Source organism: Panthera tigris, chromosome A1, assembly GCF_018350195.1.
Source record: "Panthera tigris isolate Pti1 chromosome A1, P.tigris_Pti1_mat1.1, whole genome shotgun sequence".
Taxonomy (NCBI): domain Eukaryota; kingdom Metazoa; phylum Chordata; class Mammalia; order Carnivora; family Felidae; genus Panthera; species Panthera tigris.
The window spans coordinates 191,632,716-191,656,500 of record NC_056660.1 but is presented as its reverse complement, the minus strand read 5'-3'; the positions used below and the strand labels follow the sequence as shown (position 1 = coordinate 191,656,500).

The 23,785-nt window shown below is 44.2% G+C and overlaps 1 long non-coding RNA gene across 2 annotated transcripts in view; it reads right to left on the bottom strand.

Moving 5' to 3' along the window:
• Window positions 1-23,785, bottom strand: part of LOC122240745 — a 69,227-nt gene that overhangs the window by 39,048 nt on the left and 6,394 nt on the right. The window contains exon 3 of one of the 2 annotated variants that reach the window (XR_006220480.1): window positions 15,472-15,511. The exons of the other annotated variant lie outside the window; for it this stretch is intronic. This is a non-coding gene — a long non-coding RNA (uncharacterized LOC122240745). Of the gene's footprint in view, window positions 1-15,471; window positions 15,512-23,785 lie in introns of those variants that run through there. 2 annotated transcript variants of the gene reach the window in all.

Here is a 23,785-nt window from a genome sequence, read left to right as displayed (position 1 = left end):
CGGCCAGCGGGGTGATGGAAACAGGCAGGTGTGAGCACAGAGCCTGGAGTCCAGGAGCATAGAGTGGACACAGCTTGTGCTGGGAATCAGGGCACAGGGCTAATCTGCATTGACTAGCTCTGTAACCTCAGGCAAGTTGCCTAACCCCTTTGAACCTCTGTTTTCCCAGCTGTAAAATGGGGATTGTAATCTTGACAATGCTTGCCTATCAGGATGATTCCTAGGGCCAAATAAAATAGTGTATATCCTGGAAGCAAGGAGTCCACAGGGTTTTAAATGCATCCCAAATGCAAAAACCGAAAAAAACCCCACAGACATGCATTTTAGAATTGACAAAATAGAGTAATGGATGTTTTATAAAATGTGACCTGCGAGATAGAGAATTATTCTGAGTATGATGGATTATGGTTGCTTGTTAAGTTCTTTTACTTTTTTTTACAATACCATTTATTGGGACTTTTTGAAATACAGACTCATATAAACAAAAGCAGGTGGAAACAGCTCACTGAGTCATGGTATTTTCTAATGACTCCTGGAACTGAAACCCAGGCCGGGAATGTGGCCCTCATGTATGAGGCAGTCTAATAGGTGGTTGGAGCACGCGCTTCGGAGTCAGACGATCTTGTGTTCACATTCAGACTTTAACACCTACTGGTGACCTTGGGTGTAAGTCACTTTTCTCTACCTCAGTGTCTTCTAAATTCTAGAATCAGGTGGGAGTGGAGAAAAATCAAAAGAGTTGGCTGGCTAAGTGGTAGTGGTGGTGGTGTTAAGTTGGGGTGCAGCTTACAACAGGGACTCAGAACCCACACACTTGTTCCCTTAGAGTCCAGGTCGGGAGGGCTCCCGATCCTTAGAGAGGACTGAATAAACGGATTCAGTGCAAGACATTTGGGTCTGTCTCCCCATCCGTAAAATGGAACCCCTCCCAGCCCTGCCATCATTCGGGGTAGCAGGAAACTCCTGGGGACACCGGAGGAGCGGGTCTTTGGAACCAGTCCATGCCCCTGAGTGCAGGGGTGGGGGTGGGGGGGGGTTGTTGTTCCTTGCTTCGGGGGCCCAGTCAAGGGATCAAGCCCCTCCAGTTGGGTCATTTGAACTTCTTTTGCCCTGTCCGTCTCCCGAGGCTCCCTGCTGAGCAAATCCGGCTCAGGGAATGCTGGTTCAAGGGTTGTGACAGTACCTCCCCTCCCAGTGAGCCTGCAGGAGAATGAGAGAATAGAAGCTTCCCAAGAGCAGGAAAAGCAGCCGCTCTGGCCCAGGCTCGGGACAGATGGTGTGTGACAGTGTGTATGTGTGTGCCTATTTGTACACATGAGCTAACAAAATTCAAGGTAAAAAATTCTAAGGCTATGAAGGCCCCCATCAGGTTTCATTAGCCAGCCCCCTGCACTGGGCAGGCCTCTCTTCTCAACAACACTAGAAGGTTGTAGCTGCACCCCAGGGAAGCCTCCTAAACATCTTTCCTTGGTAACCAATCTTGGCATCTCAAAATCCTCCTGAGGGTGAATGCAGGTTGTGTGTGAGCACGTTTGAGGGCCTTGGGTGTCTATGTTAGTTGCATGGACACTGAGCACCATGACCTTGCAGAAAATTAAGTCTGAGGTGGATATACTGGGTGCTTTGGGGTTGGGGGTCCATCTGATCCATCACCATGAAGCTTAGAGGCACTTTGGTAGAGGAGCTACATCTACTGAGCACCTACTCTGGTCGAATGATTGTGCTAAGTGTTTAAAATTCATTACCTCATTTAATCCTCACGGTGTTCCACTTTAGTATTCCCATTTTACAGAAGAAAGCACCAAGACTCAGGGAGGCTACACATCTTGCATAAGATTGCTCAGCTAACAAATGGCAGAACCGTGATTCAGGTCTGTGTACAGCTAAATCTAGAGCCTGTCCCACCCAGAGGTGCAAATCAGGCCAAATACTAATGTCCCCAGATCCAATTTGTTTGGTCTACACAGTGTTTTATTTTGTTTTAGCCCTTTAATTTTTTTTTAATGTTTGTTTATTTTTGAGAGAGAGAGAGAGCAGGGGAGGGGCAAAGAGAGAGGGAGACAGAGTCTGAAGCAGGCTCCAGGCTCCAAGCTGTCAGCACAGAGTCCGACATGGGGCTTGAACTCACATACCGGGAGATCATGACCTGACCTGAAGTCGGATGCTTAACCGACTGAGCCACCCAGGTGCCCCCTGTTTTAGCCTTTTTAAAATTTAGATGACCACATGTGAAAATGGGGCTATTTAATATCAAAATCTCGATTCTGACTTCTCTTTAGAAATCAGGGGAATGTGGGGCTCCTGGGTGGCTCAGTCGGTTGAGCATCCGACTTCAGCTCAGGTCAGGGGATCTCACAGTCCGTGAGTTCGAGTCCTACGTCGGGCTCTGTGCTGACAGCTCAGAGCCTGGAGCCTGTTTCAGATTCTGTGTCTCCCTCTCTCTGCCCCTTCCCTGCTCATGCCCTGTCTCTCTCTGTCTCTCAAAAATGAATAAAAATGTTAAAAAAAAATAAAAAAGAAAAAAAAAGAAATCAGGAGAATGTGGTACTATAGATCCACACCCTTCCATGCCAACAATCAGCTTAAACTGATTATCAGCTGCTGCCTTTCAATAGAACATGCGACCTCTGGCTTGCTGCAATTCCCATCTACCCAACCCACTCTCTCATTTATGATACCAGCCCGGCCCCACAGGCCTGGAGAGACCTGGGCCCCAGTCCTAACACTTGAACTGGCTATGACCTTAAGTAAACTATAACATTTGTCTAGGCTTTAGCTGTAACCTGGGATAGTTAACACTCTGAAAGAACTTTCTAAGTGGCTTTCTGTGCTGTTTGGGAGAGAAGCCACAAGTCTCCAGCATATCGACATCTTGCCCACCTGGCTGTGTGCATGAGTCCATGTAAATTACATTAGGAGCTGTGGGTGGTGTTCACTCTTTGTCACCATCACTCGGCTGCACTACATGTCTGATCTTAATTTTGTGACACGAGACATTTGGGGACAGGTAGGGCCTGGCGGTACTGATCCTGGAGTGACGCCCATTCCCGACACTGCTCATAGTTTGACTTCCATGCGCCTCTGCTCATCTCTTCCAGGAAGTCTGACTGAGATTTCACCATCCAAGTGTCCTATTCTGACCCCATTTTTGCTATAGAGTGCATAAGAGAAAATCCACAGCCCATCTTTGTCTGTTACACACACACACACAGGCCTATGAGTGAGAAATAGTCACGCTTTAGGTGTCGGCACGTCTATCTAGGGTCTTACTTGGGTTCCTGGAATTAAATCTTTAGAGGTACAGACTAGTACAGATAGAAATGTGTAGATCATCTTGTCCAATAATAGCAAATATGCTTCACTTCATTTGCTAATTCCAATTGATCAGTAGAGTGTCGAAAAGGCTTCTGAAGCTGCATGGAATGATCGCACGCTGATACCTATCAGCAACGTCTACTGTGGGCATGGCAGGACTTACGCCAGCACTCATACCTGGGGAAGGGAGGTGACCTGCCCAGAGTCCCTCAGCAAGGCAAGGAAGAGTCAGATCCAGAAGCAGGGTCGCTCTTCCCCTCAAGGCCACTGTTGCTTCCACTATAGTAGCTCAGAAAAGAAAACGGAGACTGGGCAGAGAAATGAGAAACGAGACGAGGGCCCACAAGTCCTGGCTCCCCCAGAAGCCTGGCTGGGACTGGGGCTGAGGAATTCAGTTTTGTCCCACTAGACCGAGTCCTGCCAGCCTGGCCTGTTGGCTTCTGCTCCACTTCTCAGAGTCCCTTTGCTCCTGCCCCAATTTCCTGTCTCATTTTCCTCAGGCTCAGAGTGTGCACATCGGAGCACAAGGCCTCCGGAGATCCTAGGTCCTACATGCCCTCTTTTGGCAGCCTTCATCAAGCTCCCCAGCCCCCTCCATTCTGAAAGAGAAGTCCCAGGATAGGGACTCTTAACCTACTGATGCCATGGACTCCTCTGGCAATCTGTGAAGTCTGAAGGACCCCTTTTTCACGATGTTTTTAAATGCGTCAAAGAAAATACTCAGGACTGTAAAGAAAACGAATCATATTGAAATATGGTTATCAAGGTATTTTTTTAAATTGTATGGCATAATAATGTATACTTCTTTATTAACTTACAAATGAGATCTGGCAGCAGATATAATAACTATTGTCGTTTTAAAGTAATGATGAGCATAAATGATAGTTTGAGAGATCTATGACAACTATAATGTGATAGGAAAATATCTGATTTCTCTTAGTGACATGGTCACAGGAACTGTCAATATTACTCTAGTCATTGTCGACATTTGTAATGGAATAAAGCGTTTAACTTGAGTTAGAGGTTAGTGAAAATGAATACGGAATTTTTCATTTTAAGTTCAGAGACCCCAGAATTCTATTTGTGGACCCAGGCGGAGAATTCCTCACTCTAGGATGTTCAAGTAGGAGTTCTCCAGTCCTGTGGTTTACAAACTCTGGGCCATGGAACCCTGGGGATTCTGAAAGTGTCATGGAGGTTGCCAGATGGTGGGGGCAGTCAAGACCTCTGCTTCAGCCTCAGCAGGTTCTTTTTTATTTGAGTTCACGTTAGCGTTAGCGATTCATGTAAGTTTCCTTTGTAAATAAGGGATCACCTGTTTGTGTCTGAATGTTGAGAACCTGCACTTGGCCCCACCCACCTCTTCACAGGACATTAAGAAAGCCCAAGTGGGGGTGTGAAGGTGCTGGAGGCAGGCTCGGGGCTGTGGAGCCCAGGGGAGGCAATGGGAAGCAGCTGGGCGGAGGCAAACTTCCCACCACCTCTGCCTGCCCATCAGCTCAGGAAAGACATCTTCTCTGGCCAAATGTGGGGCCAAAGATTAGGAGATCTGAGTTCAAGGTTCTAATTGTGCCACGATCTTAAGCTTCCCATCTACAAAACAGACAAGTGTTGGGAGGACCAAATGAGAAAACATTTTAAGAAGCATAAAGAACTATTGAAGAGATTTTAATATATTTGTCTCTAAGCCTGAGACCCTTTTCTCCACTCTTCCTTGAGGTCTTGTTTCCCATACTAACAAAGCAGATAGTCCCTCGGGCCCATGACAGTGTAACTCCAGTCACCCAGCCTGCGATACAGTCAGATTTGTGGTGGAACAACCAACCGGGCACCCAGTCTGCCAACTCACCCCCTTAATTCCTCCTCTTTGCTCTCCCTACTGCCATGTCATGATCTCTGGCCTGCGTTCTCTAACAGCCCCCAGGCTCTCTCTCTTTCTCTGCTCCAGTCTGCCTTCCATGGAGCCCAAACACATTGTGACCTTAAGTTTTGGCCATGTCCTTCTTCTGTTTCAAGGCCCATGGTGTCCCTTCCCTGCACACCAGTCCAAGTCCAGCCTCCAGAGTATTGTACCCCAGATTCCTCAGGGGATCTGCCTCTAGCCTCCCCACACTCTTCCTTTCCCTAGCATCCCTACCTCCTCTTACAGGGAGGCTGTTGTGCTTCTGCTGCTGGTCTTCCCTGCCTTCTCCACGAGCCCAGATGATAGTACAAGCCCTGGGAGCTGTGGGGAGAAGAGATGATTTGGGACACTAGGAATGCTCCCAGAGGCTGAGCTAGCAGGCAGGGGGAAGCTGAACATGCACGGGACTCAGAGGAGTTCCATTGACGGGGGCACCGGGCAGGTGTGGCTCTGCCCTCTGTCAGGGCCAGGCAGGGGTTAATTTCAGAGACCAGCCTGTAACATGTGGGGAAAGCTGGGAGCACCTGCACAGTCGGAGAGAGTCTACTATTTGCTACACTAAACTGAACCAGAGACAGGAACTAGGTCACCAGGAACAGAATACTGCTGAGTGATGGGGAATTCATAGAATCCCTGATTCTTAGAATGTCAGAGCCAAAAGGGACCATGTAGATCTTTCCTCTAGTCTAATTCCTTTCTGCTTCAGACAGAAAAGTAAAGCCCAGAAAAGGGTCATGGCTTGCCCAAGGTCACATGAGTTGAGGCAGAGCCTGGACTGGAGCCAACGCCTGATTTTCTTCCCAATCTCCATGCTCTGGGCTCTGGCCTCTGGACTCCTACCCGGAGACTGAATTAGCTGGTCCAGGACTGATTTACCAACAATGGGTTAATGTGTCACTTTTGGGCAATGCAATGTTGGCTCTTACTGCAGACTGTCAACATCTTAACCGAAAGATTCTCAGCTGGGGGACAGTGACAGGTTACAAGTATGCTGAAATATAGAGCCCTCAGTTCTCAAGTGGCCAGGTGGAGCCTGGGGCAGCCAGAGCCCCCAAATCTGATGAGACAGTCCCCTGCAGGCCTCAAGCAGCCTCATTATTATAGTCCAGAGGATGTCCAAATGCTATTATGTACTGTGATAGGAAAAGTTGGGAAATACTGCCTCAACCCCAGAGCAGGAAAATTTTAGGGGTGGTGTGGGCAAAGTGGGGAAAGGGAGAGTCTAAAGACACAGGTTCAAGTTCTAGCTATACTATCTCCTTCTGACTAGTATATTCTGGAGGAAAAATAAAAGGAGAAAAAATAAGAGATGCTATTTATTGTGCCACATTTAATCTTTCAAATAGTTCTGTAAGTAGGTGCTATTATCAACTCCATTATACAGACGAGGAAACTGAGTCAGAAAAATTAAGGGTTTTGAATAAGATCCAAAAGTTAGGAAATGATGAAGCTAAGATGTGAACCCAATCTGTTTCTCTTTGGATTCTGTGCTCTTAACTACTCTGCCATAGGGACTTGTTGGGGGACTAGTGGAAGAGAAAGATTTGGAGTCTTTCAGCCCTGCTGCCCTGATTTCTGAACTGCTGATTCTCCATCCACCCCAGACTACCAGGCTTCAGGGAGGCCTTCAGCATGGGGGAAGCCGGCAGTAAGGTCCTGAAGACACCTAAGAAGACTACCCCCCACCCCAGCCTTCATGGGTTTGAGCTTATCAGCAGGACTTGGGGGTGGTTATTTTGCATGATTCCTCTGGGAGTAAAGCCCCCAGCCCTTGGGGAGGGAAAAGTGGTGAGATATCATTGGTTGCTGCACTACCCGTGAAACTCATAGAATTAAGGCACCTTGTTTATCATGCTGACACCCCCTAAAGAATAATTCCTATTTACAGATCCAGTGACCCTGCCAAGTACTTTATACACATTGGCTCACTTTAATTTTCACAGTGGCACTTTCTTGAGTAGCTCCTATTATCATCTCCACTTTACCAGATGAGGAATCTAAAGCTCCAAGAGTTCATGTAACTTGGCCAAGGCCGGACAGCTGGTAAGTGGCAGAACCAGGATTTAAACTCTGGTCTATTTGACACCCAAACTCATGATGGTCTTGACCATCACATTACAGAACAATCTGGTAGAGTGGGGGAAAGCACTGTTCTGGTTCTGTATTCAAGACCCAGGTAGGCCACTCACTTCTTAGTAGACCTTAGTCAGGGAACCTTTGGGCAAGTCTTCTCTGGGTCCAATACCTAGGACTATAGAAGGGTCATTTCTTTTCTGTCTACAGGTTAAAATTACATAAGTAAAAGCAATATATAACTGTTATCCATTTGTTCAAATGGTGCTATTAAGAACTTAAAGCAAGGGGGCCCTGGCACTATGGAGAGGGGTAAGGTATGGTTTTTGTCCACTTAAAAATATAACATAAATGTTAGATGAGCAAGGGTTTTGTATTTCCAACAATAATGGAATAGCTTATTGAAGACCAACCTTCCCACTGAGAATTGTTAAAAGAGGTGGACAAAATAAATGTGTGTGTGTGTGTGTGTGTGTGTGTGTGTGTGTGTGTGTGTGTATTTGAAGGTATTAGAGTGTTACCAAAGCAACATGGACTTGAGGGCTCAAGATTCCAGAGATAAGAGAAATGCAGGGAGGTAAGGCCCATACTCAGCTGCTACTTTGCCCTTCAAGGCATATGCCATTTCTCAAGATGATTAAGAAGGTAAGCAGAGACTGAAAATCTGAAGCTGGTGTTATGAAGCTGAGATATAAAAAAATGGATTTCAGGGTCCACCAAGTAGGATTATCCCTAATAAACACCCCAAGCTTTCAAATGGAACCCCACAAAGATTCTACCCTAGGAATAGAGGCGAATCAGAAACAGACTAGCTCCACAAAACTGAAGACTAGCATATAATCAATTAAACCCCTTACAAGACCTACAAGACTCTTGCTTGCCAAAAGTAAAGGTAAAAAATTCTCTGAAGGAAGATAATACCATTTGGGGTCTCAAATTTTCCTATAGTTTTTTCATACACAATATCTAGCATTCAATAAAAAAATCACCTGACATCTCAGTAGGCAAGACTAAACGGCTGAAAACCAAGACTAAAAGTAGATAATAGAAATAGGTCCACAGAACATTCAGCTGTTGGCATTATAAGACATGGACTTTAAAACATGTGACTTACATATTCAAGAAATAGACAGGATGGAGAATTTCAGCAGAGAACTAGAATTTACCAAGGAAAATCAGATGAAAATTCTAAGCCTGAAATACAGTAACTGAAATTAAGAAGCCAAGGGGTGCCTGGGTAGCTCAGTCGGTTAAGCATCTGACTTCGGCTCAGGTCATGATCTCATAGTTTGTGAGTTCAAGCCCCACATTGCGCTCTGTGCCAACAGCTCAGAGACTGGAGCCTGCTTTGGATTCTGTGTCTCCCTCTCTCTCTCTGCCCCTTCCCTGATTGTGCTCTGTCTCTCTCTCTCTCAAAAATAAATAAACATTAAAAAATAATTTTTTAAGAAGCTAATAGATGGAGGGGTGTCTGGGTGGCTCAGTCAGTTGAGCATCTGACTCTTGATTTTGACTCAGGTTATGATTTCATGGTTCATGGGATTGAGCCCTGCATTGGGCTCTGTACTGACAGAATGGAACCTGCTTGGGATTCTCTCTCTCACCCCTTCTCTGCCTCTACCCCCACCTCTCTCTCTCACTCTCAAAATAAATAAATAAATTTTTAAAAAGTCTATTTTTAAAAGATGGATATAACAGCAAAGTATATTAGCACAGCTGAAGATAAAATTAGTGAACTGAAAGACAAGTCAGTAGAAAGTACCCAGACTACAGCATATGTAATACAGAAGAGAGTCATATAAAACATGGTGAAAATGTCTAAATATGTGTAATTGAAGTCCCAAAGGAGAGTGGGAGAAAAAGAGGAGTAGGAAAAAAAAGGAGGAAGACGGAAGGAAGTGAAGGGAGGGAGAAGAAGAGAGACCCAAAGAGAAATGAAGTGATACTGAAAACAATATGTTTTGATGGTCAGTAATTTTCCAAACCTGCTGAAACACATCAAGCCACAGATTTAAGAATCACTTTAAACCCCAAGCAGAATAAATAAAGAGAAAACTGAACTAGGGTCTACTATGGTATAAATGCTGAAAAACAAAAATAAGGGGGATATCTTGAAGGTAGCAATAATGAAATTGACAGATTCTCAACAGAACTAATGAAAGCCAGGAGGCAATGGAATAACATCTTTAAAGTGATGAATGAGAACAGATACTGTATGAGCATAAATGAATGGTTCTCAAGTTTTATTGTGGGTATGAATCACCTGGCCTGGGGCTGGGAGAGGAAGGGTGTTAAAATTTTAGACTGCCAAATCCCACCCCAGATATTTGGATTTGGCAGCTCTGGAGTAGAGTCAAGGAATAGACTTTCAAGAAATATTCTGCTGTTTCTGATGCTGTCGAACTATGGTAGGTTTGCAATGATGGCTGCCATGTTCCTCCCATTCCTGTGCCCGTGCCCATTTGCAATGTGACTTTGCCACTTTTCTGATCAAGAGATAGAGTTTATTTTTCCTCCTTTTGAATCTAGGCTTGCTCTATGGCTTATTTTGACCGATAGATGTCAGTTAAAGTGATGTTATGGGACATCTGAGCCTTGGCCTCCAAAGTCCTTACATTTTCAGCATTCACCTTTTGGAACCCAGCTGCCATGTTAAAAAAAAAAAAATCAAGACTATTCTGCTGGAGACATTTGGAGAGAAAGCCACAGACAATAGCCAGCATCAACAACCAATCTCACAGTCCGTGAGTTCGAGCCCCGCATCGGGCTCTGTGCTGATAGCTCAGAGCCTGGATCCTCCTTCAGATTCTGTGTCTCCCTCTCTCTCTGCCCTTCCCCCATTCACGCTCTGTCTCTCAGGAATGAATGTTAAAAAAATTAAAAAATAAAGAATTATTAATTATAACAGGGGGCTGGAGTAACAAGGGACTGACTAATAAGAAGTAAAGAGAACTCTAAAGAATTTCTACAACAATAGCAAATATAAGAAGCAGCCCCTCAGGTGGACATAGAGCACCTGAAGAAGAGCCTCCCCAGGGCCAAAATCCAGATCTCATTGCAGAGGACATGGCTGTGGCCCACATAATGGCAGATAAGTCACTGTGGTACTACACCAGGCCAATGGACATGGCAGAAATCATTCTTTTAAAGTTGCTGAAACTGCGTCCTGTTGGGTTTCAGAAAAGCCATTCATAGGGAAATGTCTCATCAGAGACACTTTGATACAAAATCACTTAAGAGAGATTCCTGGGGAAGCCTCGGGCTGCCAGGTACTGCCGGCCACGTGCACTCTCGGAGCCTGATGCTGGAGAAGCCATGCCCGGCAGGAGCTGGGCATGGGAGACCCACACATGCCTCAGGGAGGGTGGTGAGCTGGCAACTAAAACCAGGAAGCAAAACACTTTCTTACTCTAATATCTCCCCAGCACCCTCTACTGTCAAAACTGAGCATCCTGCCAGCTGGCAAAATAAACAGATATGTAAGGGCCCATATTCGTTTTCTCTGAGCAGGCAAAAAGGGTGAAGTGCACAGGCCATCTTGGGCTATATAGCCCAAGTCAATCTCTCTGACTACAATCTCTTCAGTGACCTTAGAAAAGATGGCACTATCTAGCTAAGCCCAACCCAAACCGCCAACTTTCAGAATTATGAGCAAATAAGTGTGATTGTTCTTAATGCCTAAGTTTTGGGATCATTCGCTTATTCAAAATATTGTAATACCAATGTTGCAAGAAAGCTGCCTTGTTTTCCACTTCCCACTCTTGCAACTTTCTTTGTGCTATTTCCTCTGCTCAAAGTGACATCCTCGGCCCTCTCTACCTGACGGATTTATTTGCCTACAACCACTTCATTAATTAATGTTTTATTGATGTATAGCACATATGTAGAAAAGTACACAGTAATAAATATACAGCTTGATACATTTCGCCAGGAGCTTATACTGTGTTACCTGCAGAGAGATGCCTCCCACTATGGTCCCTTCCACTCACTAGCCCTGCCCCCAAGCATAAACAGTGTTCTGATGGCTTACACCATGGTTAGTTTTGCCTGGTTTTGCACTTTGTATCAGTGGGTCATTGTGTCTCTCTTGTCTCCAGCTTCTTCTGCTCAACATTATGTTTGTGGATGTATCCATGTTGTTGTGTGTAGTGATAGTTAATTTTCATCACTGTATACTTTCCATTTTGGGGAATTCAGCATAATTTATTGGTCCATTCTATTGATAGATACGCAGGTTGTTTCCAGTTTGGGGCTATTTTGGAAAATGATGCTTGCACATGCCTTTGGGTGAACATATGGACGTATACATTTCTGTTGGTTATTCTTAGTAGAACTACTGGGTTGTGGGGCACTCTCATAGTATATTAAAACTTCTAAAAATCAAAATATAAATGACACACAGATCAACAACCATGTGAGCGGAGAAAAAAACCAAATATCAGTGCATAGAATAAAGATACAAGAAGAGAAAAATAAAACAAAATGTTGACATAGCTTATGGGTAAAGGGAACAGGAGTGATTTTGCCTCTTGACATTCTGTCTTTTCCAATAATTGTGTAATGACCATGTATTACTTTTTTAATTAAAGAAACATTCAGTCCATTTGATCTCCGAAGTCTTGCTCAAATGCCACCTCCTTCCAAGTTGCCTTACCATGGCCAGATGACTGTAGCTAGCCCATGTCCTACTTCATCTTTACACTCTCTGGAGCAAAACCACATCACAGCAGGAGCACATTACCTTGCCTAGGGAAGGTGCTCTCAAAATATCTGACCCTTTCCCTACAGTCAGACAAATTTTAGCAACAGCTCACATTCCTCAAAAGAGCACACCAGCGTGCCAGTAGAAGAGGCAGGAACATGAATCCAGAGTGCTGTCTCCCTTTTCAACTTGAAAACACCCAACACACAAAGATTTTAAGCAATAGGCCTGCTGTCGCTCAGCAAATCATTGGTAGGGGCATTCTACACAGGTCATCCAAGAAAGAGGAATCTGCTGCACAACATACAATCTACCAACTATATTTTGAACAGAGCAAAAAGGCAGGGGTGGGAGGTTAAGAACAAAGCGAAAATTTGGAAACCTCAGCTTTGCATTACCAGCTGTGTAGCTTTGAGCAAGTTAACTTACCTCTCTGAACTCCAGTCCCCTCTCTATCAGATTGGAGGGATGAGAGTGAACTAATTTCCAGGATGGCAAATAGGGTGTGACACTGATTAGGTGGTGGTAGCTGCCTAGAATGCTATGTTGAAAACGATTCTGAGGATAAGTCCAGGCTTAGTGAGAAAGAATGCTGTCATTGATTAATAATTTCTGCCATGAGCAGGGGGTTTTAAATTGGTTAGTACCAATATGTTTATTACGTATTTATTTGTCCTTTTTAAACAAATGGCTCTTCAAGATCCTTTCTAGCCCTGTGTTCACAGTTCCTGGGTTTAGATCTGTTCGTGTGTCTGGTGGGCATCATATTGTTCCCATAGGCAATTCTCTTAATTCCAAAGGCAAAGGAATTTTAATTATCTTCTAAAACCATAGACTTTTCTCCAGTAATGTATGTGATATATATTTAAACAATCTGTAAGACTCTCAAAGATCCTTAGAGATGAAAATGTTTGAATAAAAAGTGTTAATTACATAATCACAATCATTCTTTTGAGATAAATCATATTATTATAGTTACCATATTTGACAGCCTTTCCTGTCTGCCCATTGCCCTCCCCTCAGGTTGGAGACGGCCCTGGGAGGTGGGTGTGTGTCCTTCTTGGTTGTAGTGGGCAGTGGAGTTAGTATCTAAGTGGATAAGGTGAATGCCCTGGATATAGTCCCACAATCCCAAACCACTCAGAATCCCCAGGATTGGCTCTGTCTGGACCCATCTGGAACATAATGTGGCCTGGAAATTCTGGAGGGAGGTCGACCTTTGTCTTATCTGTGAAACAAATATCCTACAACCATCAGGAGAGTGGTAGGGGTGCTGACTGAACAATTTAACACATAAATTATATGTTCATGGCTGCTGAAGGGGCCCATGCACAGGATGACAGGTTAGTACATCATGTGGGTCTAGCAGAATACCCAGGCTGTCAGAAACATGGGCTTTGGAATCAGACTGCTGTGGGTTTCAACACAGCCCTGACATTTATAAATGAGTTTGTACCAGCTACTTAACTCTGTTTCCTCATCTGCAGAATGGGTTTAATAGTGGTACCTATTTCGAAGAGTTATTGTATAGAATAATTCATAAAAAGCACAGATTAAGTTTTCCCTACATAGGAAATATCACTATTGCTATTATTATCTTAAAATTAATTATTAGCAGTGATTTCTAATTATATATACAATAAAACCTCAGAAATGTGAGTTCCACTTTTGTAAATTTTGTGGATAAACAGAGGGACTGGAATGGGATGAAGCTTTCATTATTGTTTTAATAAATAATATAACGCTTCCTTTAAAAAAAGTTAGAGGGGCGCCTGGGTGGCTCAGTCAGTTAAGCGTCTGACTTCGACTCAGGTCATGATCTCACAGTTAGTGAGTTCGAGCCCCACATCAGGCTCCGTGCTTATAGCTTGGAGCCTGGAGCCTGCTTCGGATTCTGTGTCTCCCTCTCTCTCTGCTCCTCCCCTGCTTGCACTCTGTCTCTGTCTCTCTCTCTCAAAAATAAATAAACATTTAAAAAATTTTAAAAAAAAGTTAGAAAATACAAATGGTAAAAAAAAACAAAATCAGTACTCAGAAATAGCCTATTCATCTTCCAGTGTGTATTCTAATGATAATATATATATTAAAGTGGAAAAGGATATTTGACAAAAATAGGATCATACTGAACAGGCTGTTTTATAACCACTATTTTTCAGTGAGTAAAGGAAGGTCTACAGGCAAATGTATCGGTTTCTTGTTTGTTTTTTGTTGTTGTAATAAAAAAACATCTAACATAAAATTTACCACTTTGAAGTGTCCAGTTCAGTAGTGTTACACATGTATTGATATCGTTGTAAAACACATCTCTAGAGCTTTTCCATTTCGCAAATCTAAAACTCTATACCCATGAAATAGCTCCCCCCTCCCTGTTTCTCCCCAGTCCCTGGTAACCGCGATTCTACTTTCTGTTGACTGCCTCCTTATTTTTTTTTAATGTAAAACCCCGAGGTCGGGAATTGCATGCTCTGTTAACTGAGCCAGCCAATGGATTTGATAGACTTTGACTAGTTTAGATACCTCATTATAAGCGGGATCACACAGTATCTGTTGTTTGGTGCCTGGCTTACTTCGTGTAGCATAGTGACTTCAAGGTGCATCCATGTTGTAGCATGTGGCAGAATTTCTTCTTTTTTTTTTTTTTTTTTAATTTTTTTTAACGTTTATTTATTTTTGAGACAGAGAGAGACAGAGCATGAACGGGGGAGGGTCAGAGAGAGAGGGAGACACAGAATCCGAAGCAGCTCCAGGCTCTGAGCCATCAGCCCAGAGCCCAACGTGGGGCTCGAACTCACAGACCGCGAGATGGTGACCCGAGTTGAAGTCGGACGCTTAACTGACTGAGCTACCCAGGCGCCCCCAGAATTTCTTTTTAAAAAAAATTTTTTTAATGTTTATTTTTGAGAAAGAGACAGAGCAAGAGCGGGGGAGGGGCAGACAGAGAGAGACACACAGAATCTGAAGCAGGCTCCGGACTCTGAGCTGTCAGCACAGAGCTTGACTTGGGGCTCGAACTCACGAACCGTGAGATCATGACCTGAGCCGAAGTTGGACGCTTAACCGACCGAGCCACTCAGGCGCCCCAGAATTGTCTCCCTTTTTAAGGCTGAATAATATTCTTTTGTAGGTAAACACCACATTTGTTTATCCATTCATCCACTGATGGACATGTGGGTTGTTTCCACTTCTTGGCTATTTTGAATAATGCTACTATGGCCATGGGTGTATATACCCATGGTATATATATATGGGTGTATAAATATCTCTTTGAGACCCTGCTTTCAATTCCTTTGGGAATATATACACAAAAGTAGGATTGCTGGATCATATAGTAGTTCTATTTTTAATTTTTTGAAATTAATAATAGTAAGTGAACTATTTCACATTCCCACCAGCAGTGTACAAGGGTTTCAGTTTCTCCACACCTTCACCGACACTTGTTTTCTTTCCTTCCTTCCTTCCTTCCTTCCTTCCTTCCTTCCTTCCTTCCCTCCATCCATCCTTTTTTGATAGTAGCCATCCTAAGGGGTGTGAGATGAACAAATGTATTGTTTTAATACAATTCTAGGGAAGATGTTTAAAGTCCTCAAAAGAACAAACTCTTTGACACTGAGAAGTGTGGAATCTTCCCTTTTATATATAAGCAACTAACAAACTGTTCTGAAACTTATCAAATCTAATCTCATTAAACATATTATGCTTTGTGGATTAACATCCTCCACCTCTATCACTCCAAACTTTAGGGTGTTTACTTATTAAAGGATGCTTATTAGTTTTGTGATGCTGTAGAAGGTGACAACCCTATGTACTTAATATCTGCTCAAAGTCTAAGCTGCCTTCAAACGTCTCTCTCTTTGATGTCTACCAGCTGTTTATCTCCTCCTTCCCTGTTTATCTCCTCAGTTCCCCACCACTGCCCTCTCATCTTGAATGAAGGGTTCTCCATCGTTCGGCTTCCCAGCCCTGCTCCAACCCCTTCCCCTCAGCCCTCCCCCTTAGAGGCTGAAATCCCCCTGACTTAAGTCACATGCTGGGTTCCAGGAACCCTCAGATCCTTGTCCCCAGATCCAGGCCTTCCCTTAACCTGCTCTGGCACCTGCTCGGGGAGATCCGTGCGTGTGTATGAGATGTGGTACCATAAACCACCATTCCCTTAGCAGTCTTTTTTTCTTCTTTTAAATGTTTATTTATTTTTGAGAGAGAGAGAGAGAGACCACTCCTGAGTGTGCACATGTGTGAGCAGGGGAGGGGCAGAGAGAGAGAAGGAGAGGGAGAATCCCAAACAGGTTCCTTGCTGTCAGCTCAGAGCCTGACATGGGGCTCGATCCCATGAACCATGAAATCAAGAGGTCGCTGCTCAGCCGACTGAGCCACAAAGACACCCCTCCCTTAGCAGTCTTGGTCTCCACATGTGCCTCTCACCAGGCTGAGTATCATCCTTTTGCAGAGATACATTCTTTCTCTCACAACCTGAGCCCTACATGCCAGCCACAATCTAATCTGGACCTTCTGAAGAAGCAGCAGGCCGTTGCAATGCCCACAGAAACACAGCTGAGAGACCATGTTGGCTCTGACATGCTGCCTTCCTAAGGGCTTTTCTTGAGTCCTTTACATTTTACATTATTTCTGCCTTAATGCTGGCCTTAGACACTGCCTCCTTCATTAAATAGGACTCTGCCACACCATTTTATCATTTTTTTTATTTAAAAAATTTTTTAATGTCAATTTATTTTTGAGAGAAAGACACAGAGTGTGAGCGGGGAGGGTCAGAGAGAGAGGGAGACAGCAGAATCCAAAGAAGGCTTCAGGCTCTGAGCTGTCAGCACAGAGCCCGATGCAGGGCTAGAACTCACAAACTGTGAGATCATGACCTGAGCTGAAGTCGGCTGCCCAACAAACTGAGCCACCCAGGCGCCTCACCATTTTATCGTTTTAAAAACGTGAGTTAAGTTTAAAACAATATACTGTCCAGATTTTAAGTATATAATTCAATGAGAGGTTTTCTTCTTTTTCTTTTCTTTTTTTAAAAGATTTTATTTATAAGTAATCCCTACACCCAACTTGGGTCCTCACACCCCTGAGATCCAGAGTCCCATGTTCCACTGACTGAGCCAGCCAGCCTCCCCCAGTTCAATGAGTTTTGACAAATGTGAACCCCTATGTATTACAAAATTTTGAGACACAGTAAGCTAATTTAGAGAAACTGCAAGACTCCATAGAACTGTTGGAAAGAGTACAGGGTTTGGAGTCAAGAGACCTGGCTACCTGGTCAAGCCTCTGCCATTAACCAGCTGTGTGACTTTGGGCAAATGCCTTCCCCTCTCTGGGCCTCTGTTTCGGATCTGTGCAGTAAGGTCGATTCTAGGGGCTTCCTCATGCTGTAGGCCCCCAAGGCATGACAGGGGTCGAACAGAGATCACACCAGGCTTCCTGAAATTATGCAGGGCTACTGTGTTCTGCCTACATTTGCAAAATGAACACACCTCACCTGGGTCCTTCCAACCAAATCCCTGAAGAAGAAAAAGGGAAGAAATAACAACAATAAGCAAAGACACCAGAAATCAGCCAAACCGAGCTCTATATCCTGTAGGAATGTACCAAATGGCTTATAAATAAATCCTTCTCAAATTTGTTTGCTCTGGTACATTAACGAAAGAAGATTCTGAAGGGATTAGCTTCAAATTCACAACAAGTATCAAAAACACACTGTTTGCCAAATAGGTTGAGTTTAGCTATTTTGCTGTTTCAGAGCTAAAGTGCCTTTGCTAAAAGAGGAAAGCTCTCTAATAAAATAAGAGGGGCATGTAGGTGGCTCAGCTGGTTAAGCGTCTGACTTCAGCTCAGGTCATGATCTCCTGGTTGGTGAGTTCAAGCCCAACATCGGGCTCCATGCTGACAATGCAGAGCTCACTTGGGATTCTCTCTTTCCCTCCACTGCTCTCTCTCTCAAAATAAATCAATAAACTTTATTAAAAAATAAGATGAATCCCTCATATCTATAGAGGTTTTTTTTTTGTTTTTTTTTGTTTTTTGTTTTTTTTTACTTCTCAAAGCTGCCTTGTTTATTTCTCATGTGATCTATACATCAGTTCTCTGGCAGGAAGCAAGACAGGGATTTTTCTCTTTCCTTTTTTCAGGTGGGGTCCTGAGGCCTGGAACAATGAAGTGGATATTCTCATAGATACCAGCGAGCCCACCCCCTAGATTCCCAGCCCTGTGTGTTTGGGCTGGGCCCCACTATCTCTTTTGCAAACAAATCGATCAACACAAAGAACAGAGTCCAAGAAGATCTAAAAACAATAATAACAACAAGAACACTTCACAGGCAGCAGTTAACAGAAACAGACATTATCACCTTCACTCTATTAATGCTTATGGTTTCCTCAACAGCCTGATGAGGGTTCTCCCTATTTTGCAGAAGATGAACAGAGGCACAGCGAGGGGTCATGGCTTGCTCAGGCTCACATAGCAAGTAGGTTACAGAGCTGGGATTCTGCAAACCCTCTGGCTTACAGCCCAGGCTTTTTGCCCCTATGCTACACTGCCTCGTGTTCCACCAACCATCTGATTAAAGGACTTCCTAAAGCTGTTCACTGGTGAGATGAGCAGCCCTAAGAGCCAGCAAGGCCCCTATTCTGAGCACTACAAGTAGAACCCCGGTGACCATGACCACTAGTGAGCAAAGTTTAGAAGGCAGAGGGCCGGGCCAAACATCCGGGAAGGTCCCTTCTAACCAGAGATTATAGGATTTGATGAAAACTCCCAAAGATTGCAGTCTTTCACATCAGGACAGTGACAAGGCCTCTTGGCCCTTGGGCTTCCAGACTGACCAGCCTCTCCCAGGTGGCTGTGCATAGATCATTCTGAAAATCTGACAGCATGGTTCCCAGCCCAGGGACTGAGGAGGAGGGACAGCAGAACATGAAATGACAGGGTGTCTGCTGCCCGATTAAACCAGTGTGCTGTGTGCAGGGCCATGGTGCTGCAACATACTAGGCTCACTCCTGGGCCCGAGGCCCAGATATTAGTCACAGACCCGTAGTCAGAGCTCTAAAGGCTCCCAGCAGCACCCCGTTCAAGCACTGCTTTTCACACGTGGGGAGATGGAGGCCCAGAGAAGGGAAGCACCTTGCTAGAGGCCACACAGCATTCGTTCAACCAAATATTAAGTGCCTACTGTGCGAAGCACTGTACTCGGGACTGGGAATTAAGGGTGAAAACACAGCCACAAGCTTCAGTTCCGTGGAGTTCAGACATTAGTGAAGGAAATGGGGAAAAGGAGGTAAACACATAAAATCAGAGATTGTGATCTGTGCTATGGAGAACATGGAGTGCTTCAGCCAAGTTGATCGAGGAAGGTCTCTCTGAGAAGGGGCCCTCTAAAGCTGGGGCTTGAAGGATGAGAAGAGTATGGTGTTCGAGTGTGTGCATGTGCTATGCGGGGGGCGGGGGGGGGGGCATGTGTTCCGGACAGTGGGAACTCTTTGCCCTAGAGCCCCCGGCTGGAAGGAGCTCTATGTGTTTAAGAAGCTGGCACATGGCAGGCAGGGGGAGAGGAGCAGAGAGGGGGGAGTAGGGGGTGGGCAGAATCTGGAGCACATAGGGTCTTGTGGGCTGAGGTGACAGGTCTGGAGTTTATTCTTGTTGCAATACAAAGTCACTGGAGGGTCTTTTGCAGGAGAGTGGGAGGCATGCCTTAACATTTCCTGCTTTTCTTGTTTGGAGGGCCCCCTGGGAGCCCCATCACCCTGGAGGCTGGCAGAAAATGCATCAGGCAGTGCTACTCACACAAAATGAGCCTGGCTCTCCCTTGTCTTTATCTAGGGATCATCTCTACACACTTTACCCACATTAAGTAATTAGACCACTCACATTATTTGAGGTTCCCCCTTCCTACCATGTGTCACAAATCTAGAAACTCAAGTGCTGTGTGACCCTGTGGGAATTGGCAAACCTCTCTGATCCAGTGACTGTCACTGGGACAGGCAGTCAGGAGGCTTCATCAGCTTGCCACAGCCTTTTCCCACCTCATTCCTGTGACCAGCACTCATCCTCTTTGTCATAGAGGTATGAAACATTAGAAACTGCTATCAAGACTGCTAGGATGGGAAGAAACTTCCAGGACCTACAGACTTTTTTTTTTTAATGGGAAAACTAAAATCCAGAGAAGAAAAGGGACTTATCTAGGTTCCATAAGAAATAGCAGCAGGTCCAGACCTCTTCCTACATCCCTTTGTCTGAAACCACCCCAGCAGAAAGGGAGTCAGTGTTTCTCAAAAGGGGTTCTCAGATTTGCTCTGTGTCACATGAGTTTGGGGAATGTTCTCCTTCTGAGAGATTTACCATGAATGCTAGAGGCCCCAAGACACCCCAGAGCAAAACATTTATTTAACGTTGCTTAAGTAAGCCCAATGTTTTCCCAAATAGTTTGATGGCAGATTCCATCTTGGTGGATTATCTATTCACATTCTCGGGAATTTCCCTTGGGAACTGCCACCCGGAACAAAAAAAAGCCCCTGTCTACAGACCCTGCTGTTATCATTATTATTCTTGCTATCATTATCATCGAGGGCAGGGGCCATCCTTCATACTCCATTCAGCTCATGTGATCACACCTCCCTCCAGGTGTCCTGCATGGTGTTGAGTACTCAGGGGTGATGACACAGATCAATTACTCAAAAACAGTGACAATGCGTATTGACTCTGGACCTCCTGAGTCGCATTGCCTCATCTGAGATAAGGGGCAGCTTATTTCTTTTCTCTTCTTGACCAAGGGAAAGGCCTGTGGAAGCCTTGGCAGGGAAACTCATAAACATCCCTGAAGGTCACCAAATGGTAAAGCAATCTGCCACCCCCCCCCCCCTTTATACTGGACAAAGCCCATTCCCTAATTTTAAGTTTTAACTCGAGTACAGACACCTCCAGGAAGGCTTCCCTGACTACTTCGTCCCTGTCCCTCTGGCCTGTGCTCCTCTCTGCCTCCCCTTTAGTTTCCAGAACTTGTCTATACCATGTGTTTAGTGACTGGCATTGTATCAGCCTGTGCAGGGATCTAAATAAGGGTAGTCGGCTGGTTGGCTGGGAGTCATAAACACCAGAGGAGGGGTTGGGCCTGAGGCTCACTAGCGTGTGCTGGGCCCATCTAATCACAGTTAAATTCAATTAAAAAAAGAATACTGTGTGGGCCAAACAAAACATGCCTGTGGACTGAAATTGGCCAGAAGGCTGACAGCTTACAACAGCTAGAATATTATCTGGAGAAGGAAGGCATTGCATTTGGAATCTAGAGAAGTCCTGAAGCCGCCATCAATTAGCATCAGGACTCTGGATAAACACCTCATCTTTCTGAGGATTGGTTTCCTCATCTATAGATTAGACACTTGCTCTGATTTTTTTATGGGATTTTTGAGAATGATTCTCTTGATTCTATGCTACTATAATAATAGAGAACATTTGTTCAGTATGTACTATTTGTGAGGTACTGTTCTAAGCACTTTGCATGTGTTAACTCACTTAATCCTCACAATAACCCTAAAGGGAGGTGCTTTTTTCATCTCCAATTTACAGATGAGAAAACTGACACAGAGAGAGGTGAAGGAGGAACTTGCCTGAGGTTACAGGGCTGAAAGGTGGCAGAGCTGGGACTATAAAACTCTTTCACAGATGTTGGTTTATTTAACGTTCTCAAAAGCATAGTGAATTTTATCAGCTAACTATTTTCCTTTCACCATTTTATAGATGGAAACAATAAAGCTCAGAGAAGTGAAGTGACTTGCCTAACATCACACAGCTAGAAAGTAGACAAACCTAAACCTGGACCTAATTCTTTTGACCTCAAACCCTTTACCTTTTTTCCCCTGTGCTACAGGCAAAGGACAGGCAAGTGGTGTGTGAACAGAACACTGTGCTGGTGTAGGGAATTTTGTTCCCTGGGGCAGAGACCATGTCTTGCCCTTTATTGTTTCCACTCTAGTCCCTAAGTCAGGGCCCTTCTCTTCTGGGAGCTCAGTACTTGTGACTAATTATGGTCATGTTGCCAGGAAAATTGCTGTCTGCCTTTGTTTTGGCTGCTAATTTCTACCTGCCTCCGTGAACTGAGATGTTTCCAGTCACTGGAATGATTGAACATGGTTACCTGAGTTTGTCTGACTGGTGTGGTGGGAGGTTTGCATTTCCAATGTGTGCTGTATCTCCTGTGGGATGGTGGAGGGGTCTGGAATGAGAGGGTGTGACCTGGGTTCTCATCCTGATTCTGCTGTCCTGGGATCCTAGAGCATTTATCTGAACTTCTGTGAGGCTCAGTTCTTCAGCGGCCAATTGGAGACAATCACATCTGTCTTGTCTCCATGAAAGCCCTTTGGGAAATGCAGTGTGGCACAAACAGAAGATGGGCAGATGTGAGCAAACCATAGGTGCTCAATAGATGACACAACTAACTGTGTGAAGGGCATTTGCAAATGATGTGGGGACAGTGCTCATAATACAGTGTTAAGGCAGGGAAGCAAGAAATAAAACTGCTGAATTTGCAGTACTGCCTCAATTAGATAAAATATACATAGAGAAAAGACCAGAAGAAAATACACCAACACGTTGCCAGTGAGTGTCTCTGGGTTGTGGGCTTATATGCGCGTTTTGCTTTGTTAGACTTAAAATACTTTGTTTGCTAAAGTTAGCACATTTTATTTTCACATTATATTTTATCATTTCAAAGTATATATATAATTTATATAATTATACTAAACATTTATTATCTACATTATATATTAAGTATACATGAAAGTTAGCACTTGGCCCTTGACAGTATCATTCTAGTTACTGAAACACTGATGTGATCAGGAGCGATCCTGCACTCATTCATTCATTCATTCATTTGTCCAGAAAATACACTGAGGGCCTGCTGTGAAGGCACCACTGATGACTACAATAAGAAACACTAAGAACAATGGGATGCAATCCCTGCCTTCAAGAAACATAATCTAGATGGAAGATAAGACATACTTATAAGTAACCATAATTGAGGGCAGAAAGGAAATAAACAATACTATATGCTTTAGGGAAATTACCACTAGGAGTTAAGACTGGGGAGAAATCAGGGTGCCTGGGTGGCTCAGTCAGTTGAGTGTCCGACTTCAGCTCAGGTCATGATCTCGTCGTTCGTGAGTCTGAGCCCTGCGTCGGGCTCTGTGCTGACAGCTCAGAGCCTGAGGCCTGCTTCTGATGCTGTGTCTCAGTCTTTCTCTGTCCCTCCCTTGCTCATGTGGTCTCTCTTTCTCTCAAAATTAAATAAACATTAAAAAATTAAAAAAAGAGTGGGGAGAAATCTATTCTAGTTCTGGAAATTAGATAAGATTTTGTGAAAAAGTTGGCATTTTGTGTTGAGCCTTGAAGGATAAGTAGAATTCTGGACAAATGGAAATGGAATGGCATTACTGGCAATAATAAAAGTAATGAAAGGTAATACTTACTACATACTATGTGCAAGCATTGTCCTATTAAATTATACACATTATCTCCTTTAAAAATCACCAGAGCTCTATGAGATAAGTAGTATTATCATCTCCAATGTACAGATGGGGAAACTGAGGCTTAGAGAGAAGTTAAATATTTGTTCAAAGTCAGCAGACGGTCAAGCTGGGATTCACACTCAGGACTTCACTATGATCAGGAATGTCACAGTAAAAGAATTTACATGAATTGAGGCAGGAAAGCGTGGGGGCCACAGGGTGTAAGACCAGGAGCTTCCCAAAAGCAGGGAATTTGTGTATCTTGCTCACTTCTCTATGTCCAGGGCCTAG